At 40.1% G+C, this 15,923-nt stretch overlaps 1 protein-coding gene and 1 long non-coding RNA gene across 6 annotated transcripts in view; both read left to right on the forward strand.

The window, feature by feature from the left end:
* PLEKHG1 (pleckstrin homology and RhoGEF domain containing G1) overlaps positions 1-15,923 on the forward strand; it is a 221,239-nt gene that overhangs the window by 105,953 nt on the left and 99,363 nt on the right. Inside the window, exon 1 of one of the 5 annotated variants that reach the window (XM_043511197.1) lies at positions 12,843-13,008. The exons of the other annotated variants lie outside the window; for them this stretch is intronic. The gene's annotated coding sequence lies outside the window, so the exon portion shown is untranslated. Of the gene's footprint in view, positions 1-12,842; positions 13,009-15,923 lie in introns of those variants that run through there. 5 annotated transcript variants of the gene reach the window in all.
* On the forward strand, positions 6,645-10,536 carry LOC122459381. Its single transcript, XR_006280035.1, has 2 exons — positions 6,645-9,664; positions 10,014-10,536. It is a non-coding gene; the product is annotated as an uncharacterized LOC122459381 (long non-coding RNA).

The raw sequence follows: 15,923 nt of genomic DNA on the forward strand, positions 1-15,923 counted from the left end.
TAGTTATGTCTCAGGCAGACTGCAAAGAGCTACAAAAGGATCTCTCAAAACTGGATGACTGGGCAACAAAATGGCAGATGAAATTCAATGTTGATAAATGCAACGTAATGCACATTCGAAAACATAATCCCAGTTATCTGTATAAAATGATGGGGTCTAAATTAGATGTTACCACTCAAGAGAGAGATCTCAGAATCATTGTGGATAGTTCTCTGAAAACATCCACTCAATGTGCAGCGGCTGTCAAAAAAGCAAGCAGAATGTTGGGAATCATTAAGAAAGGGATAGATAATAAGACAGAAAATATCATATTGCCTCTGTATAAATTCCTGGTACTCTCACATCTTGAATACTGCATGCAGATGTGGTTGCCCCATCTCAAAAAAGACATACTGGAATTGGAAAAGGTTCAGAAAAGGGCAACAAAATGTATAAGGAGTATTGAACGGCTTCTATATGAGGAGAGATTAATAAGACTGGGACTTTTCATCTTGGAAAAAGAGACGACTGGGGTGGGGTATGATAGAGGTCTATAAAATCATGACTGGTGTGGAGAAAGTAAATGCCTAGATTTTTTTTTTTTTCTGACTCTATCTTTTAGTCTCAGTGATAAATGGGGGAACTCCGTGCTGAAAGATAATTGTGTTGTCCAAAAATATAATTTCTCTTTATCCGTTTATAAACTTATTATTCAGCTTAATTGAAGGTCCTCATGCTCTTATATTGAGAAGATAAATAGGAGTGCTCAATTTTTCTTTTTACACCGTTCATTTTTGTGTGATTCTCTGTTATATTCCTTTGTTTTTTTCATCTCCTCTCTAAATTAAACAATAGTTGTTTTCTCTTCAATGAGAACAAGCTGTTTTACACAAAAATGGATGAAGCCCTGCATTCACTGAAGGACTTGTGAGCAATCCTCCGAACCCTTGGGTTCTACAGCCTTGCCCCTCATCACTGGCCACCTAAGCCAAAGTTCTACCTGCTGTACCAACCCACCTACACCATGTACTAAGAGCCGGCCCTCTGGCATCCCCGATCCCAGCACTCATGGCCATTGGCCACAGACACCTCCACCACCACACCTCGCCACCCGGAGAATGCCCAATTTTAATGTGATGGCTGGGAGGTGTGAAGGCCACCTCCTCCCCTGCATCATTGACTGTGGCCCCCAGTGCCACCTTCAGGGGACATCTTGCCCTATTCGCCCACCACTGGGGTGAGATCACAGTGGATCACTGGGTATTGGTGATCATACGACATAGCTACTCAATAGAATTCCTCACCTTCCCATCTCACCAGGCACCCCCTGGTTCTCTCTGGAGAGCCCTGCCCTCAACAGCCTCCTACAACACGAGGTGAACACCCTCCTCAGGAAGAGTCCTACGGAACCAGTGCCCACCCCCTTCATCAGCAGGAACTTCTACTCCCTGTATTTTCTCATCTTTAAGGAGGACGGGAGTCCTCCACTCTTTCCTTGATCCCACCTCCACTGTCGGGGCACTTTGTATTCTCCTACCTGGATGATTGACTGCTAATGGCTCCGTCCCTTGCTGAGGCGGCGATAGTGCACTGTTGTCTTTATCTCTTTGACTCCATGGTGTCCTGCACAGATATCAGAGTAGCAGCCGTGTTAGTCTGTATTCGCAAAAAGAAAAGGAGTACTTGTGGCACCTTAGAGACTAACAAATTTATTAGAGCATAAGCTTTCGTGAGCTACAGCTCACTTCATTGGATGAAGTGAGCTGTAGCTCACGAAAGCTTATGCTCTAATAAATTTGTTAGTCTCTAAGGTGCCACAAGTACTCCTTTTCTTTTTGCACAGATATGATGCTGCATACGCACCTTCATATGCACTGCGGTTCTTCTTGATCTGCAGGCCCCACATTGTCCACCAGCTGGGTCCACTCCTTCCTTACCTGGTGGATGAATCCTACCAAAGTGCTTTGAGGCACCCCATTCATCACCCTCCCCGCCCCCCGTCCCCACAGCTACCCTCACCATAGACTCCTCCCTGGCGGGGTGGGACGCACTGTTCAGGGGAAATGGACTCACAGGGAGGCGTGAATGCACATCGACACACTGGAGTTGCATGAGGTCCGCTGGGCCTGCCACGTGTTCCTGCCTCTGCTCTGTGACCAGCATATCCCGATCCTCTTGGACAATATCACTACCATGATGTACATACACAGACAGGGTGGCATCAGATTATGGTCACTCTGCACAAAAATCATCCGCCTCTGGAACTGGTGTCTCTGCCACAACATCGTGCCCCATGTGACATAACTCCTGGGGGTACGGAACTTCCTGGTCGACACTCTTCAGCAGGACCCGGTATCTCAACCACGAGTGGCAACTCCACAACCCCATGCTCCGTTTTATCTGCTGGGCCTGGGGCACCTATCTTTGGGACCTCTTTTGCCACCCATGCAAACTGCAAGTTCCTCTCTATGACTGCGGGGAGCAAGGGATCAGGATTCCAAGAATAACACCCTCCTTCTTCCATGGTGCGACAACCTTCAGTATGCTGTTCCTTTCCTTCCCCACGTCCTCTGCAAGATACAGTTAGACTGAGCCAGGGTCATCATGCTAGCCCTGACAGTTCTCGTTTCCGGATCTGTTCAGATTGTCAGCCCACCCATTGATCAGCCTCCCCACCCTGCCGGACCTTCTCACCGAGAACAATTGCAAGGTTTGGTACCCCAACACAGGCTAACTCCTAGTGATGGCCTGGTTTTTAGGTGGGGCTCATGCGTAGACAACACCCGTTCTTCACCTGTCTGCTGTATTCTTACACACAGTGGGCATGCTACACCACGAAATGAAAGCCCTTCACCTCCTGGACACAACCCTCCATGCTGTCCCCATGCCCTTTGTCCTAGACTGCCTCCTGGAGCTCAAGAACTTGGGCCTCACACTCAGGTTGATCTGTGGCCACCTCGTGGCACTCAGCACCTTCCTCTGTCACGTGGATGGTCGGTGTTTACCTACCCTACAACTACCTGGTTTCTGAGGGGCCTGATTAACTCCTTCCCACTGGTCCTTACCACTATTCCTCTCCCTCCGCCCTCCACCCCCTTCTGCTGGGACCTCAGCCTCATGCTGTCTGCCCTTACCTGGTCTCCGTTCAAATCGCTGGCCACATGCTTCCTTGCCCACCTATCCATGATGGTCCTCTTTCTGGTGGCCATCACTACTGCCCAGCGGGTCAGAGAATTGGCGGCCATGATGGCTGACCTCTCCATATGCCAGTAGTTCTCAACCAGGGGTCCGGGGCCTCCTGGGGGGGGGCTGCGAACAGGTTTTAGGGGGTCTGTCAAGCAGGGCCAACATTAGACTCACTTGGGCCCAGGGCAGAAAGCCAAAACCCTGCCGTGCAGGCTGAAGCCCGAGGCCCCACCACTCGAGGCTGAAGCCAAAATCTGAGCAACTTAGCTTCACTGGGTCCTGTTTGACGTAGGGCCCCGGACAATTCCTCTGCTTGCTGCCACCTAATGCTGGCCCTGGCTTTTATATGAAGAAAAACAGTTGTGGCACAGGTGGGCTGTGGAGTTTTTATAGCATGTGGGGGAGGGAGGAATGTTTTTATAGCATGTGGGCAGTTTCAGAAAGAAAAAGGTTGAGAACCCCTGCCATATACAGTTTTCCATAAGACAAGGTCTCCTTGTGCCTTCACTCTAAGTTCCTCCCAAAGGTTGTCTCAGAGTTTCATCTCAACCAGCCCATCTCCCTGTCTTCCATCCTAAACTGTGAGTCATTCCCGGGGACAGGATGCAGTGCTCCCTGGAAGTCTATGAAAATATAAACTCTTAAATGGAACAATTTGATGAATGCCTAGCTTCTTTCTGCCCAAACCTCCCTATCAGCTTCCACCAAAAGTATAATGAACAGTTGTCGCATGATGTAGCTAGATAAAGGGCTGCCTCAAACATTAAACCAGCTCTTCTCTTGGAGCCACTTACCTCTCATCTTTCTTGTCAAAATCCTGAATCATGTTTGCATCAGTGATGAGATGCTAAAATCTTAACAACCAATTCCCTATAAAAAGTTCTGATTTAAGGGATGTGCCACAGTATGTATTTTTTGTACCTTTTTCCATAAGAAGTAGCAATACCTTGAATCATTGGGAGTCATACTTAACAATAAAAAACATTTTTACATGTTTATTACAATAGAAACAAAGTATTGCTTTCTTAAATGAATTTAAAATACATTTGAAAAGAAGAAAATATAAAGAAGAAATGTATGAGTAAGCAAACGATAATATTTAAGAACAAAATGCCTATTCTTGTATTTTAAAATATTACATGTGAACTACTTAAGTTATTAAAAATAAAAAGTGTGATATATTTATGTTGAAGTATACAATGCAACAATCAATTTTTTAAAGAATATTTAAGTACATTATTTATTACTAATTGGGTAGTAATTTCCAAATGGCTTCTTGATCTTCTCCATAATCTTTGGTGTTGGATACACGAACTCTGGTATCTAATGTGGATCGATGACTTCTCATCCATGCTTTAACATATGGTATTGGGTTCCAGGAACTTAGTGGTTTTCTCAACAAATTGATGGTCATAAAGCTTGAGATATGTGTAATTGTTAAATTCGCCCTTTTATCACTACAAATAATATTCATCAACGAAAAAGCTTTTTCTGCTTCTGCAGAACGAATTGCAATTGTGTTCATAATTTGCTTTGCTTTCCTTATTGTTTCCGGATCAGGAAGATGTTTTGATTGAATATTATTCTCTACATAGTCACAAAAATCATTTAAATAGACTACAAATTTTATGAATTTGTTCAATTCATGCACTTTTTCTTCTCCTGATTTCCCAGGTAACCTGACTTCTTCAATATTCCATGAAGTGGGATCCAGAACATTGAATAATTCAATGTGATTTTCGTTTAATAATCTTGCCTTCATTTTTTCAATAATACACTCTCTATTACTTTGTCTCGTGGCAGTGATTTAAACCTTACATTATCTTCAAACTCTACGCATTTAAAAGCATCACTTTCAATCATTTCATTAATTTTATTTTCATGTATACCAAAACTATCTTTTAATTGTATGAAAAAAATCAATCATTCGTTTGATTAGCTTATCTGCCTTTGTTAAACTCAATTGCCTCACTTGCAGTGCATTTGATGATAATGCAAGTTCATCCAAAATGTCAATCATTTTCAGTAACTTTATCAATCACTGTAGTGAGAGGTTCTTTTTTAGATTCACTTAAAATATTTTTAACTCTCAAATGAGAGCTTGATTCGAAATGTTCCTTTATTTTTTTTTCTTAATGAAGCTTGCTGAACTTTTTCTATCAGTTCCAGATGATTTAATAGTACACTTTTGCCATTCCAAAGAAATGTGTAAAGATTTTCCTCCAAGGACCCCCAAATGTGACATATTTGCACAGTGGGAACAGCCAAGTTTTTTGCCTTCAATTATCAAGCCATTATATTTCTTTAAAAAATATTGTGTCTGCTCGGAAGTCCAACAATCGGGTACTACATTTTCACAATCGTGTCAATCCTCTTCCATTGCGGACACATTTTCAGATGATTCAACATTTAAGATATTTTCATCATGAAAATTATTGTCATTGGCGTTTTCAGCATTTAAATCCTTATTTTCACTACTAGAACTACTGACTAATGATTTTGTCATTTTAGTGGAAAACCAGTCTCTAATGCTTTTCTGGCATTTCATTATGAAGGGTAAATAATATTGAATAGAAAACTTTAATCTTCGAATAACAGTCCAGTTAGTATTGCACACCGAAATATCACACGCAATTTCCTAGAAACAAATAGACCGACTATGACTCACTGGTCGTGTTGAATTGTATAGAAAACAGTTGAGCAAGTGCAAGAACAAGGCAAGTGCAACCAGGAATAATAAACGAGACGTTGGTCTTGCGTCAGGACGAACTTGGATGCGACCGAGTCACAGCCTGTGACATTACATGCGCACACGCATAGCAACATAAATCTTGAAACTATCTGTTGTAGAACGGCTCTTTAACTGCTAGAATTCCCGTGTTCCTTTGCATTTGAAGTTTATTTTGTACACTGTATACAGTCTTCATTAATTTAAGGTTTCCCATGCCAGTTATAAATTTTACATTTACCTGAGCCCCCCACAGAACCCCAGAATGACAGCGGGCTAAGCGGGGCCGATGGCTGGGACCCCATCTGGCAAGGGGCCAGCGGCCGGAACCTCAGTCCGGCGGCGGGCTGAGCAGGGTGGCAAGACGCCGGCAGCCGGGACCCCGGCTGGCAGGAGCTGGCAGCCAAAACCCCAGACTCTGTCCGCCACCCTGCTCAGCCCACTGCTGGACTGGAGTTCTGGCTGCTGGCCCCTTGCCAGCTGGGGTCCCAGCCCATGGCCCCTCTCAGCCCCCTGCCTGCCTGGGTGAATAGAACTGAGCGGGGCCGGTGGCCGGGACCCTGGCTGGCAGGAGCCGGCGGTGGGTGAGCCGCTTGCCGGTCTGGGGTTCTGTCCGCCAACCCCCGCTCAGCCCACCGCCGGACTGGAGTTCTGGCCGCTGGCCCCTTGCCGCTGGGGTCCCAGCCAGGCAGTGGGCTGATAGGGGCCAATGGGAACAATGTGCAAACCGGCTCCAGCTCACCACTGTTTGCATACACATCTATCCTTCTAGCTGCTAAAGCTAACATGTCTTCACACTTCCTATTTAGGTTGTAATGTGTACATTGCCCCCAGGCCAACCAGTATATGTTGTTATAGCAACAGTTAGGTTTTAGCAACATCTGTTGGCTGTGCTATAATTTAGAGGAGATACTGTGGTTATTTCCATTTAAAACCTCATTTTCTTTTCAGAGGTTTATAACTCTTAGTTCCTGACTGAGGCTCAGCAGCACAGGCAGCTTCAGTTCAAAAGAACACCTTTTGTACAAACTTTCTTCATTAAAAAACAAAAAGCCGATCTGTCTCGTTGCTTTGGGTCTGTATAGCTATACTACAGCAGTGTGTTTTCTTTTTATGTTACAAATTTTGGATTTCTGCTCTTCAATTTTGAAAATGGATCACTTACAAAAATGTTATGTTAAAATATATGTAATAAATTTGCAATGTGTGCATTATATATGTATTGGTTATAAAACTTGTGTATTCTGTGTGTATATTAAGGGCTTGATCCTGCGTGAGGTTCCTAGCACCCTAAACTCCTAGTGACTCTAAACTAGACAGATTCTGATAACAAGCTATTCTTCAGTATATTTCGATGTGAGCTACTACGGAATCAGTGGGGGCACTTATGTAGTAAGTGCTACTCAGCAAAAAGTAAGGATACCAATATCTGACCCTGGTGAATTTCCATAAGTGCTGTAATAACTAGTTAGGGTAGGGAAAACTTATCAGTCTATTTGTTGGTAGGTATTTTTCTATTTTAGGTGATTTTTATATGGCCCCCATTACTGGGATATCCAAGCATCTGATAATCGTAATGGATTTATCCGCCCACACCCTTGTGAGGTAGGGCAGTGCTATTATTTGGCGGGCACTACTGTGGAACTGAGACATGGAGAGACTAAGGGCTTGTCCAGATGGAGACTTGGCAGCAACCAGCGTTAAATCTTCAGTGTTCTAGCCTGCCGCCCAACCAAGTCACTGTGTGCAGTATAGCCATCCTAATGAATCTGACTCCGCCCTCCAAATCATGAGATTGGCTCAAATAATCATAAATTTAAAAAAATATTATATTGGTGTTTTTGTCTCCTTTGATTTTTGAACTCCCCCTACCCATCTTGTGTGACATTCGTGTTGTCCACTCTCCCAAATATAATGGAGAAGGGTGATTTTGGCCCCTGCTGTGGAAGCTCTCGCCCCCCGCATCTGCCTGTCCCCTGACCTTCATTAATCTTGTCTCCCAGACTCACTTCTGCTCTTCTGGGGGTTCTTCTCTCCCAACTATCCCTCTCCCCTTCCCTAGGCTTGGGAAGGCAGCTCCAGAGGATCTATCTCCCCTCTGCCCCTCCTTCCCAGGCCATAGATGCAACAGGAGGGAGGGGAGAGGAGCAGATTACTATCCTGTCCTCTCTTCTGAACAGGAGGGGGGTGACAGAACAGGATTGCACTAAATTGCTGGGCCTTTGCTCCCTCCTCCTGCTCAGCAGGGGAGAGATTCTGCTGGCTTCCAGCAGGACTAAACTTTCCGAGGGGTCTGAGCTTCTCCAGCACAAGCTTCAGCACCATCTCAAATCCCATCACTTGTGGAAAAAATCATGAGAGTTGGCAACACTGGTCCATTAAAAGTTCTGTAGTGTACTTGAACAGCAGCATGTAAAAGTGCACTGTGGAACTTTTAGTCCATGATAGCAGGGTTTGCACACCCAGATCAGTGCTGTAGCCTGCCATGCGCTTATGTTTACACCTCGGCTTGCAGTGCACTAACTGACCATATAGACAAGCCCCAATTTATATGCCCAAGATCCCACAGGAAGCCTGTGGTAGAGCAGGGAGTTGAATCTTGATGTCTCAGGTCCCAGGCTACCTCCTAACCATGGGGCCATACTTTCCCTCTATGGCCTAGAGACTGCGATGATGGGCACTTGAGAGAGACATAAAAATAAGCATTTGGTGGCTTATGTTATATGAATCGATGTCAAAGTCTGACATTATTCTGCTTAATTTTTAATTTTTCTAATCTTAAAAGAAAAGGAAAAAGGCAGGGGGATACATAAAGGGGATACATGAATACATTCAGAAAGATTGGCTTTGTTTTTAAATCCTCATATGACATATATGGTCATAAAATATTTATTAGTTCTTTATTTCCTAGGGGAGAAAATAAGACTTTGCTTCAGCTTTTCTCTCTCCTCCCTGCCCCCATTTTGCCTTACTTCACTTCTAATTTCAAGATAAACTAGTGATGGCAGTATGCAAAATATCTGAAGAAATGAGATTGTAGTTCATGCCTATGTCAGTATTTTAAGCAGTCTTCTTCCTCTGTCGTTTCTGCAGTTTATACAGGGAATTCAAGTTAATACCTCAGGCAAATAATTTGACAATTGGCAGTTCCTTGATAGAAAAGCTCATGAAAGAAGAAAGGGCATGAGGATTCTTAAATTAAAAAAAAAGAAAAGAAAAGAAATTGAATATGTGTTTTTAGATTTCCAAAGTTTTCTGGCATGGGGGAACGTGAAACAGGCTTTGGAATAAACATGCATACCTTGAGAATATTGAAAATGCTGTGGAGCAGCAGACTTGAAAGACATTCTTTCGGGAAAATTCTTCTCTTTTTAAGCCCTTTTCCATTTTGAGACCTGCAGTGGTGGCAGGTTGCCAGGTATGGTATCAAAACTGCAGTTTTAAAATGGGAATCAGAGGATGGCTCTTAGTCACTTGTTAATATTGTGTTAAACACCTCTGAGACAGTAAGCAGTTATACGGCTTCTTGGAGAATGAATTAATAATCACGGGAGTGCACTCTCTGATCTGTACACATTTAGCTCACTTTGCAGATGTATTTCTGGCAACAGCGTGATGCATTTCTATATGTAAAATGCTTGAAAGCAGCCTTAAGCTAATTGCCATTTAGAAAATGAATAATTGATTTATTGGAGTAATTGTAATTTATAGGTTTGAGTCCATACTGTGAAAAATGAATGTGTTTTTTGCAGTAAAAGGAGCCTTTTTAGGGTAAGCATTTATTTTCTTTCTCTTGTCTTATTTTCGACTGCCTCCCCTACCGACTTACTCTTAGAATAAACCATGCTACTAAGTTTCAGTTTTATAAAATCCTGTAATGGAGCATTTTGAAATGCTTTTTAATAATGTATAATGTATTGATAGGTCAGTTTATTATTAACATAGTCTTAATCTTATTACATTTTAAGTGGTTTTGGTTTCTGTATCTTACACCTTTAATTGAAATGACATTTAATAAATATAAATATACAAATATAAAAATAATAAAAAAACCTTCAGAGCCATTAAAAATAAATAGGAAATGTACTATACCTTTTATTTTAATTTATAAATATTGCAGAACTGAATATTAAGAGAAAACAGCCAAAGCAGTATTCTGTATTTTGCTGCCAAAAGTTTGAAGAGGAGTATTTACTACCCAAAAATCAGCATTGTAGCATTCTAAAATATGAAATTATCATGCTCCAATGAGCTCATTGCACCATGCTTATTTAGATACCAGTTATATGACTATGCTGTACGCTGTTAAGATCTCAGTCGTTTGTAATGATTTCTTCAATTTACAACTTGAGTTGAGAATATTAAATGTGATGTTATGTTGATTATTATATTAATTACATTGTGTACATACTTTACACAAAACTTGTAAACTGCTTGCACTGAAGGGATGAGCATATTGGTGGGTATTACTCTAGAAATTAGGGGAATTAAGGAAGAGGGGGATGGCTGAGAGGGAGAGTTATACCACTATTTTAAATACTTCAAGTACTGCTTTAGCCTGAATAGTTCAGTGACTTGTACCTGAAGGCTTTCTCAAAAGATAAGTGTGTTTATAATTTTGATTGAATAAAACAGAGTGCATATGAAGCACTGGAAGTGAAGTACTTTTTTATTATCTTTCTGCATTAGTGTAACAAATGTTTAGTTCTTTGTATGTGCACGTGAGTGGATAGATACAGATAGGTGGTAGACCAGGGGTTCTCAAACTGGGGGTCAGGACCCCTCAGGGTGTCACAAAGTTATTACATGGGGGGTCGTGAGCTGTCAGCCTCCACCCCAAGCCCTGCTTTGCCTCCAGCATTTATAATGGTATTAAATATGTAAAAAAGTGTTTTTAATTTATAAGGTGGTGGTGGTGGGGCGGGGATCGCACACAGAGGCTTGCTATGTGAAAGAGGTCACCAGTACAAAAGTTTGAGAACCACTGTAGTAGGCCCTTCATAGTTTAGTCAGAATCAGCATCTGTTATAAAGTATTATTTTAGTCCACCTATAAATTTCGGAAAATACATTTGGCCTGAATGTTGCCAAATTTACGTTGCAGGCAAAGTTTCTGGCAATGTAAAGGGAGAATGTTTCTGCAAAGATTTAAGAAAATGAGTCAACCATTTCTGAATTACAAGTCATTAAACAAGTGTCCTGAAAATGTCTTTTTTGTCTATCATTTCTTTGTCTCCCTCTAACTTAAAAATAGCTTGTTTGTATACTTTAAACCTTCCATATAGCTCCTAAAAGTTTTTTGCATTTGATATATTAAGAGAAAATAACTTGTAATTAAACAAAGTTGTTCATGATTTTTTGTTGCGGGTACTTTTAGACACAGTCCTACTATCATTAATTTCAGTGAGAGTTACATCCACTGAAGTCAGTACAAGTTTCCTTGCAATTGACTTATGTACGGATGTGCTTTGGCCCTAAGTCAGCAACCACTAAACACATCCATATCTTTAAGTAAGTCAGTTATTCCAGTGAAATCAATTGGAGTACTCCTGGTTAGTTATGCATGTAATTAAATGCTTTACTGGTGTGTGTGTGTGTGTGTGTGTGTGTCTGTGTGTGTGTGTGTGTGAGCATGTATCTTTCTAATAGCTGGTAATAGTTTACAAAGAACATAAGCATCCATTGGTGGTGGGTTGCTGTTCCTGTAGTTGTAATGTTAGATACCTGTGATTTTGGAGCTGTGAGGCTAGGGCTCTAGTCTCAAGTCTGGTTTGTTAGTGTAGTTGATTGATCCTTCTTATAACTCCAGATTTAAAAAACCCTAATTCTTTTAAGTTTTTATATGCAAGTCTTAGTAAAAAGTCATTCATTTTTTAAATAAAATGAGTAAATTTGTTCTGAGATTAAACAACTTTAAAATGGCTCCTTTTTAATTTTTTCCCTAAAATGGCATACCTTTATTTCCTCTACCTGTCCAGTGAAATTGTTATACCACAAAATTAAGAAATATAAGTATATTTTGCTCACTATCCAGCACAAGGCTTATATCTGTTTTTTTAATCCATATATAACTATTATGGTGAGCACTTTATAATGCTAGATAGATGTTGCCATTGGCTCATGTAAAAGGAAGTTTTCAAGGATAGACATAATAAAATATTTAAGGATTTGGTATTTTTTTTAAAAGATATGATTCTGGATCTTTTGAAGCTGACAAAGAACAGAAGCCGATGGAGAATGTATACTCTGACCGCCTTTGTTGTTGATTAATTCTTTGAATTACAAAAGCAAAGATACAGGGATGATCTGTTACTTGTATACAGTGTGCTCATTCAGTCAAGTGCTGTCCATGACCCTTACAAACATACTTGGGTGATGCATTAGCTTCTGATAATGCATTTCACTGTAGACAGGGCATTTGAACAACAATTTCAAGGTTTCTAGAGGAATACAGATGTTGATTCTCCAGTCATTATCTTGGCAAGATCTGCTCGTTCTTTTAATTTTATGATCTGGTGACCCTTCATCTCATCTCTAAAAAGAAGTTAAGTTAAGTTAAGGTTAAGTTAAGTTAAGGTGCTAAGTGACAAATGTAACTGTCGCATCATTTCCAAAATACAAGTGCTTAAAACAAATAACTGAACAGTTAAGGGCCTCATAAATCTGATTTCCCACATAATAAATGTTACAAAAACTACAAATTTTATAACAGAACAACCTTAACTCTGCCCCATGATTTATTTTTAATGTACTTTATTTATTATTTTGGTGTCAAATAACTACTATTTAAAATGTTCTTTTATACATAATAGGAGAGAGACGCTTCGAGTGAGTATATATTTTTAAATGCTTTTTCTTTCCAAATTGAAGGAATATCATCCAGTTTTCTCAAACCCAGACCATTTGTTTAACTATTGCCATGTTTATTTTTAGACTGATTTTAATTCTCCCTTCCCCTCATTTAGAGCAACATAAACCATTTGGTTTAATTTATTGTGTTTATCTCCTTTGGATTGGGGAGTTGAGATTATGTCTTCTGCTCTTGCACAACTGGGGGGAATCTCTTCTCTTCTCTTCTAAAACCTTGGTGTTCCTGATGGCGGACGTAAGTACATGGTAAGGACTACAGAAAGGAACATCTTCTGTGAATGATCGGAGTGTAAATCTAGCATAGCATAACACGATATGGTACACTTACAAAAATCTGCTTATGAGACAACCTTTCCCTCCCATCCAGTTGAACAGCAATTTGCCACAATAACAAAGTGCATCCTGTTTGAGGGGGATAGTCACTAAGAAAAATCAAAGCAACTGACTTTCATAGGGAGACACTGAAACACCTTGAATGTTGGAATAAGGAATTTAATTCAAAAGTTCAGACATTCACAAGGGAATCAATTTACTGAAACTGTATACTACTTGTATTTTAATGGCATGGTGTCTTTTGCCCCAAACTCTATACTTTAAAGCCAAGCTTTTAACGGATTCCCGAATCACTGGTGCATGTACTTCTTTTTGTTGCTAAAATAAAAAAAAGTAGCTTCACCAGTCCTCTGTTGTAGGGTTTTCTAATCATCAAAGCAATTAGATCTTTTTGTAGGCTTCTGCAATTTAACACCAATCCTACTTTTATCACACCTGAAGCCCTTTAACCTTGAAAGTACAACATTATAGCAACACTACTTAACCTTTTCAACATCTCCCATTATAAATGGCAGTTTTGTAACAGCTGGATATGATGACAGATTAATTTTTCATCCAGCAGCCTTTAACTACAAACCAAGATACTATCAGGTTGTAACAACCTGTAGTGTTAGTATTTAGGATCAGCAGGGGTAAACATGTAAAAAGATGTTGAAAGATAGTAACAGTTTACTACTTCCCCCATTCTTATATTCATTAAAACACAACTGTCTCCTCATATAGAAACTTCTTTCAAAGTATTTACCAATATTATTTTAGCCTTACACCCCCGTAGAATTTATAAATTCCTACTGCCGCAGGAAGAAAAGCTGTTGCACCACAGAGGTTAAGGATTCTTTCTGGGTGCCCAACTTGAGTTACTTAGAGTAAATTGTCATAGTTATGAGACTATGAAAATTTGTACTAGCTGAAGATCTGCCTCCAGGGCCTAATTTTTCAGAGGTGCTGAGAAAACTCAGCTCCTCTGGACTGCAACTGTAGTTATGAGTGCCCAACACTGTTGATTAGCAAGTGTCCCAAGTCTGGCACCCAAAATCAAAATGTGAAAATGTGCGTCTAATATTTTGACCAAGGTCATACGGGAAGTCTGTGTTACAGCAGGGAAAAGAAACCAGGAGGCTGAACTGAAATCTTGAACCTAAACTTTTGCCTTCAGTGTCCTGTTTTATTCCTAATATTGTTTATATTAAATGGCTTCCCTTTTAAAGTGGTATTTAACCAGAAAATCCATGTGGCTGCTACTAGTCAATATGTTTCCATGTCTACAGTACACACAACTACATTTTGATCCTGAGTCATCTGTGCTCTTGTGTGCTAACTTATGGAGGAAAAAAAATCATGTTTATTTTTAATTTCTTTCTTTTACAATCTCCCAAATAATCATGCTCATGGTATAAACTCCAAAATATTAGTTGCAATAGTCTCTCAAATCTCATGTTTAATCAGATTAAATGTTTTACAGTGGAAAGAAATAGTAAAGAACAGAGTTTTACTAGTTATACATGAGAAAAAAATAATCAAATTAAGTTCATTTTTATGGCAGGGTAGAATATAGTCCCCCTTAGAGGATTTGTTTTTTATTTTATTTTTATTTATCTAGTTTTAAATAATTAAAAAGATGCCTATCCAAGGCCTGGTCACATCATTAGTAATACTGTAAAATCCCAGCAGCAAAGCAGAGTTTGCCACTAAGTGAATACAAAAGATGCTTCTGAATTTGTAACCATGAAAAACTTTTTTTTAATTATTTCCAGTTCATGGTTAAATATGTTAGAAATACTTCATTAGGCCTAGTGAGGGAAAAGTCTGATGACTAGACATAGTAGAAATATCCTAGAGACATTGTCATGTTCTATGGACATTTTTCCAATCTAGTTTCTGTGGATATTTTTGGCAAATCTGAAAGCATTTTTAAGCAAAACCTACTCATATGGGAGTGTGAAATTTTCTAGTAAATTATTTTTATTACTTGCTAGTTTTGAATAAAGCTAACGCCTTATTTCACCCATTGTTGTCTTTATAATAAAGGAAGGCGGGGCGATAGGGAGAGAGAGTCTTCGGGGGGTGGGGGGGGATGATTTCAAGTGTGCCCTGTCATTCTATGGGAGACTTGGCTTTCAGGATATTCTTAAACTGTCATATGTTTGTTCTATTTACTTTACTTTATTTACAACATTTCTGTGGAGCTCATCATCATACTGTTAGTGAGTGAAAATTATGAGAATAGAAGATTCTGCTGTCACCTTCTGGGGTGTGAAGGGATGGCTAGTTACACCACTAAATGGGTAGTTTAGAGGAATATTATAGTTTCAAATCAGACTATCAGTGCTCTCAGACATGAGGTCCAGTGATGCATGATGCACTGTTGCTGAGTCACATACCTCTTTAAAATATCTATATCTAAATATATATGGTTAAAGTGGGCCGGGGGGGGGGATGCTGGCCCCTAATGTAATAGGATTGGGGCATACGCCATTATTGTTTTGTCTGTTTGAGTTTCGTATTGAACTTCTTTATTTTTAAAATACACCCTGCCATGGTGTATAAGGTTCGCACTGGAATATCCAAAGTCCCCCAGTGCCCTACTTAAGGCAGAGACATGATAACAAATAACCAATAGTCACTCCATTAAGAGTTCTAACAAACCAGTTTCTGATTTTGCTTCAATTCCTGGATGGCTATTACGCTAGTAAGTGACTACTAAAAGAATCCTATATATAGAAAAATCAGAACTCAAAATCCTGAAGACTAACATCATAGTAGTGATTTGATAGGCCAGTTTACTTACTAACCTCCATAATTCTTTCAAGTCCTTTTAACTTGACACA

The sequence above is a fragment of the Dermochelys coriacea genome, chromosome 3, assembly GCF_009764565.3.
Source record: "Dermochelys coriacea isolate rDerCor1 chromosome 3, rDerCor1.pri.v4, whole genome shotgun sequence".
Classification (NCBI taxonomy): domain Eukaryota; kingdom Metazoa; phylum Chordata; order Testudines; family Dermochelyidae; genus Dermochelys; species Dermochelys coriacea.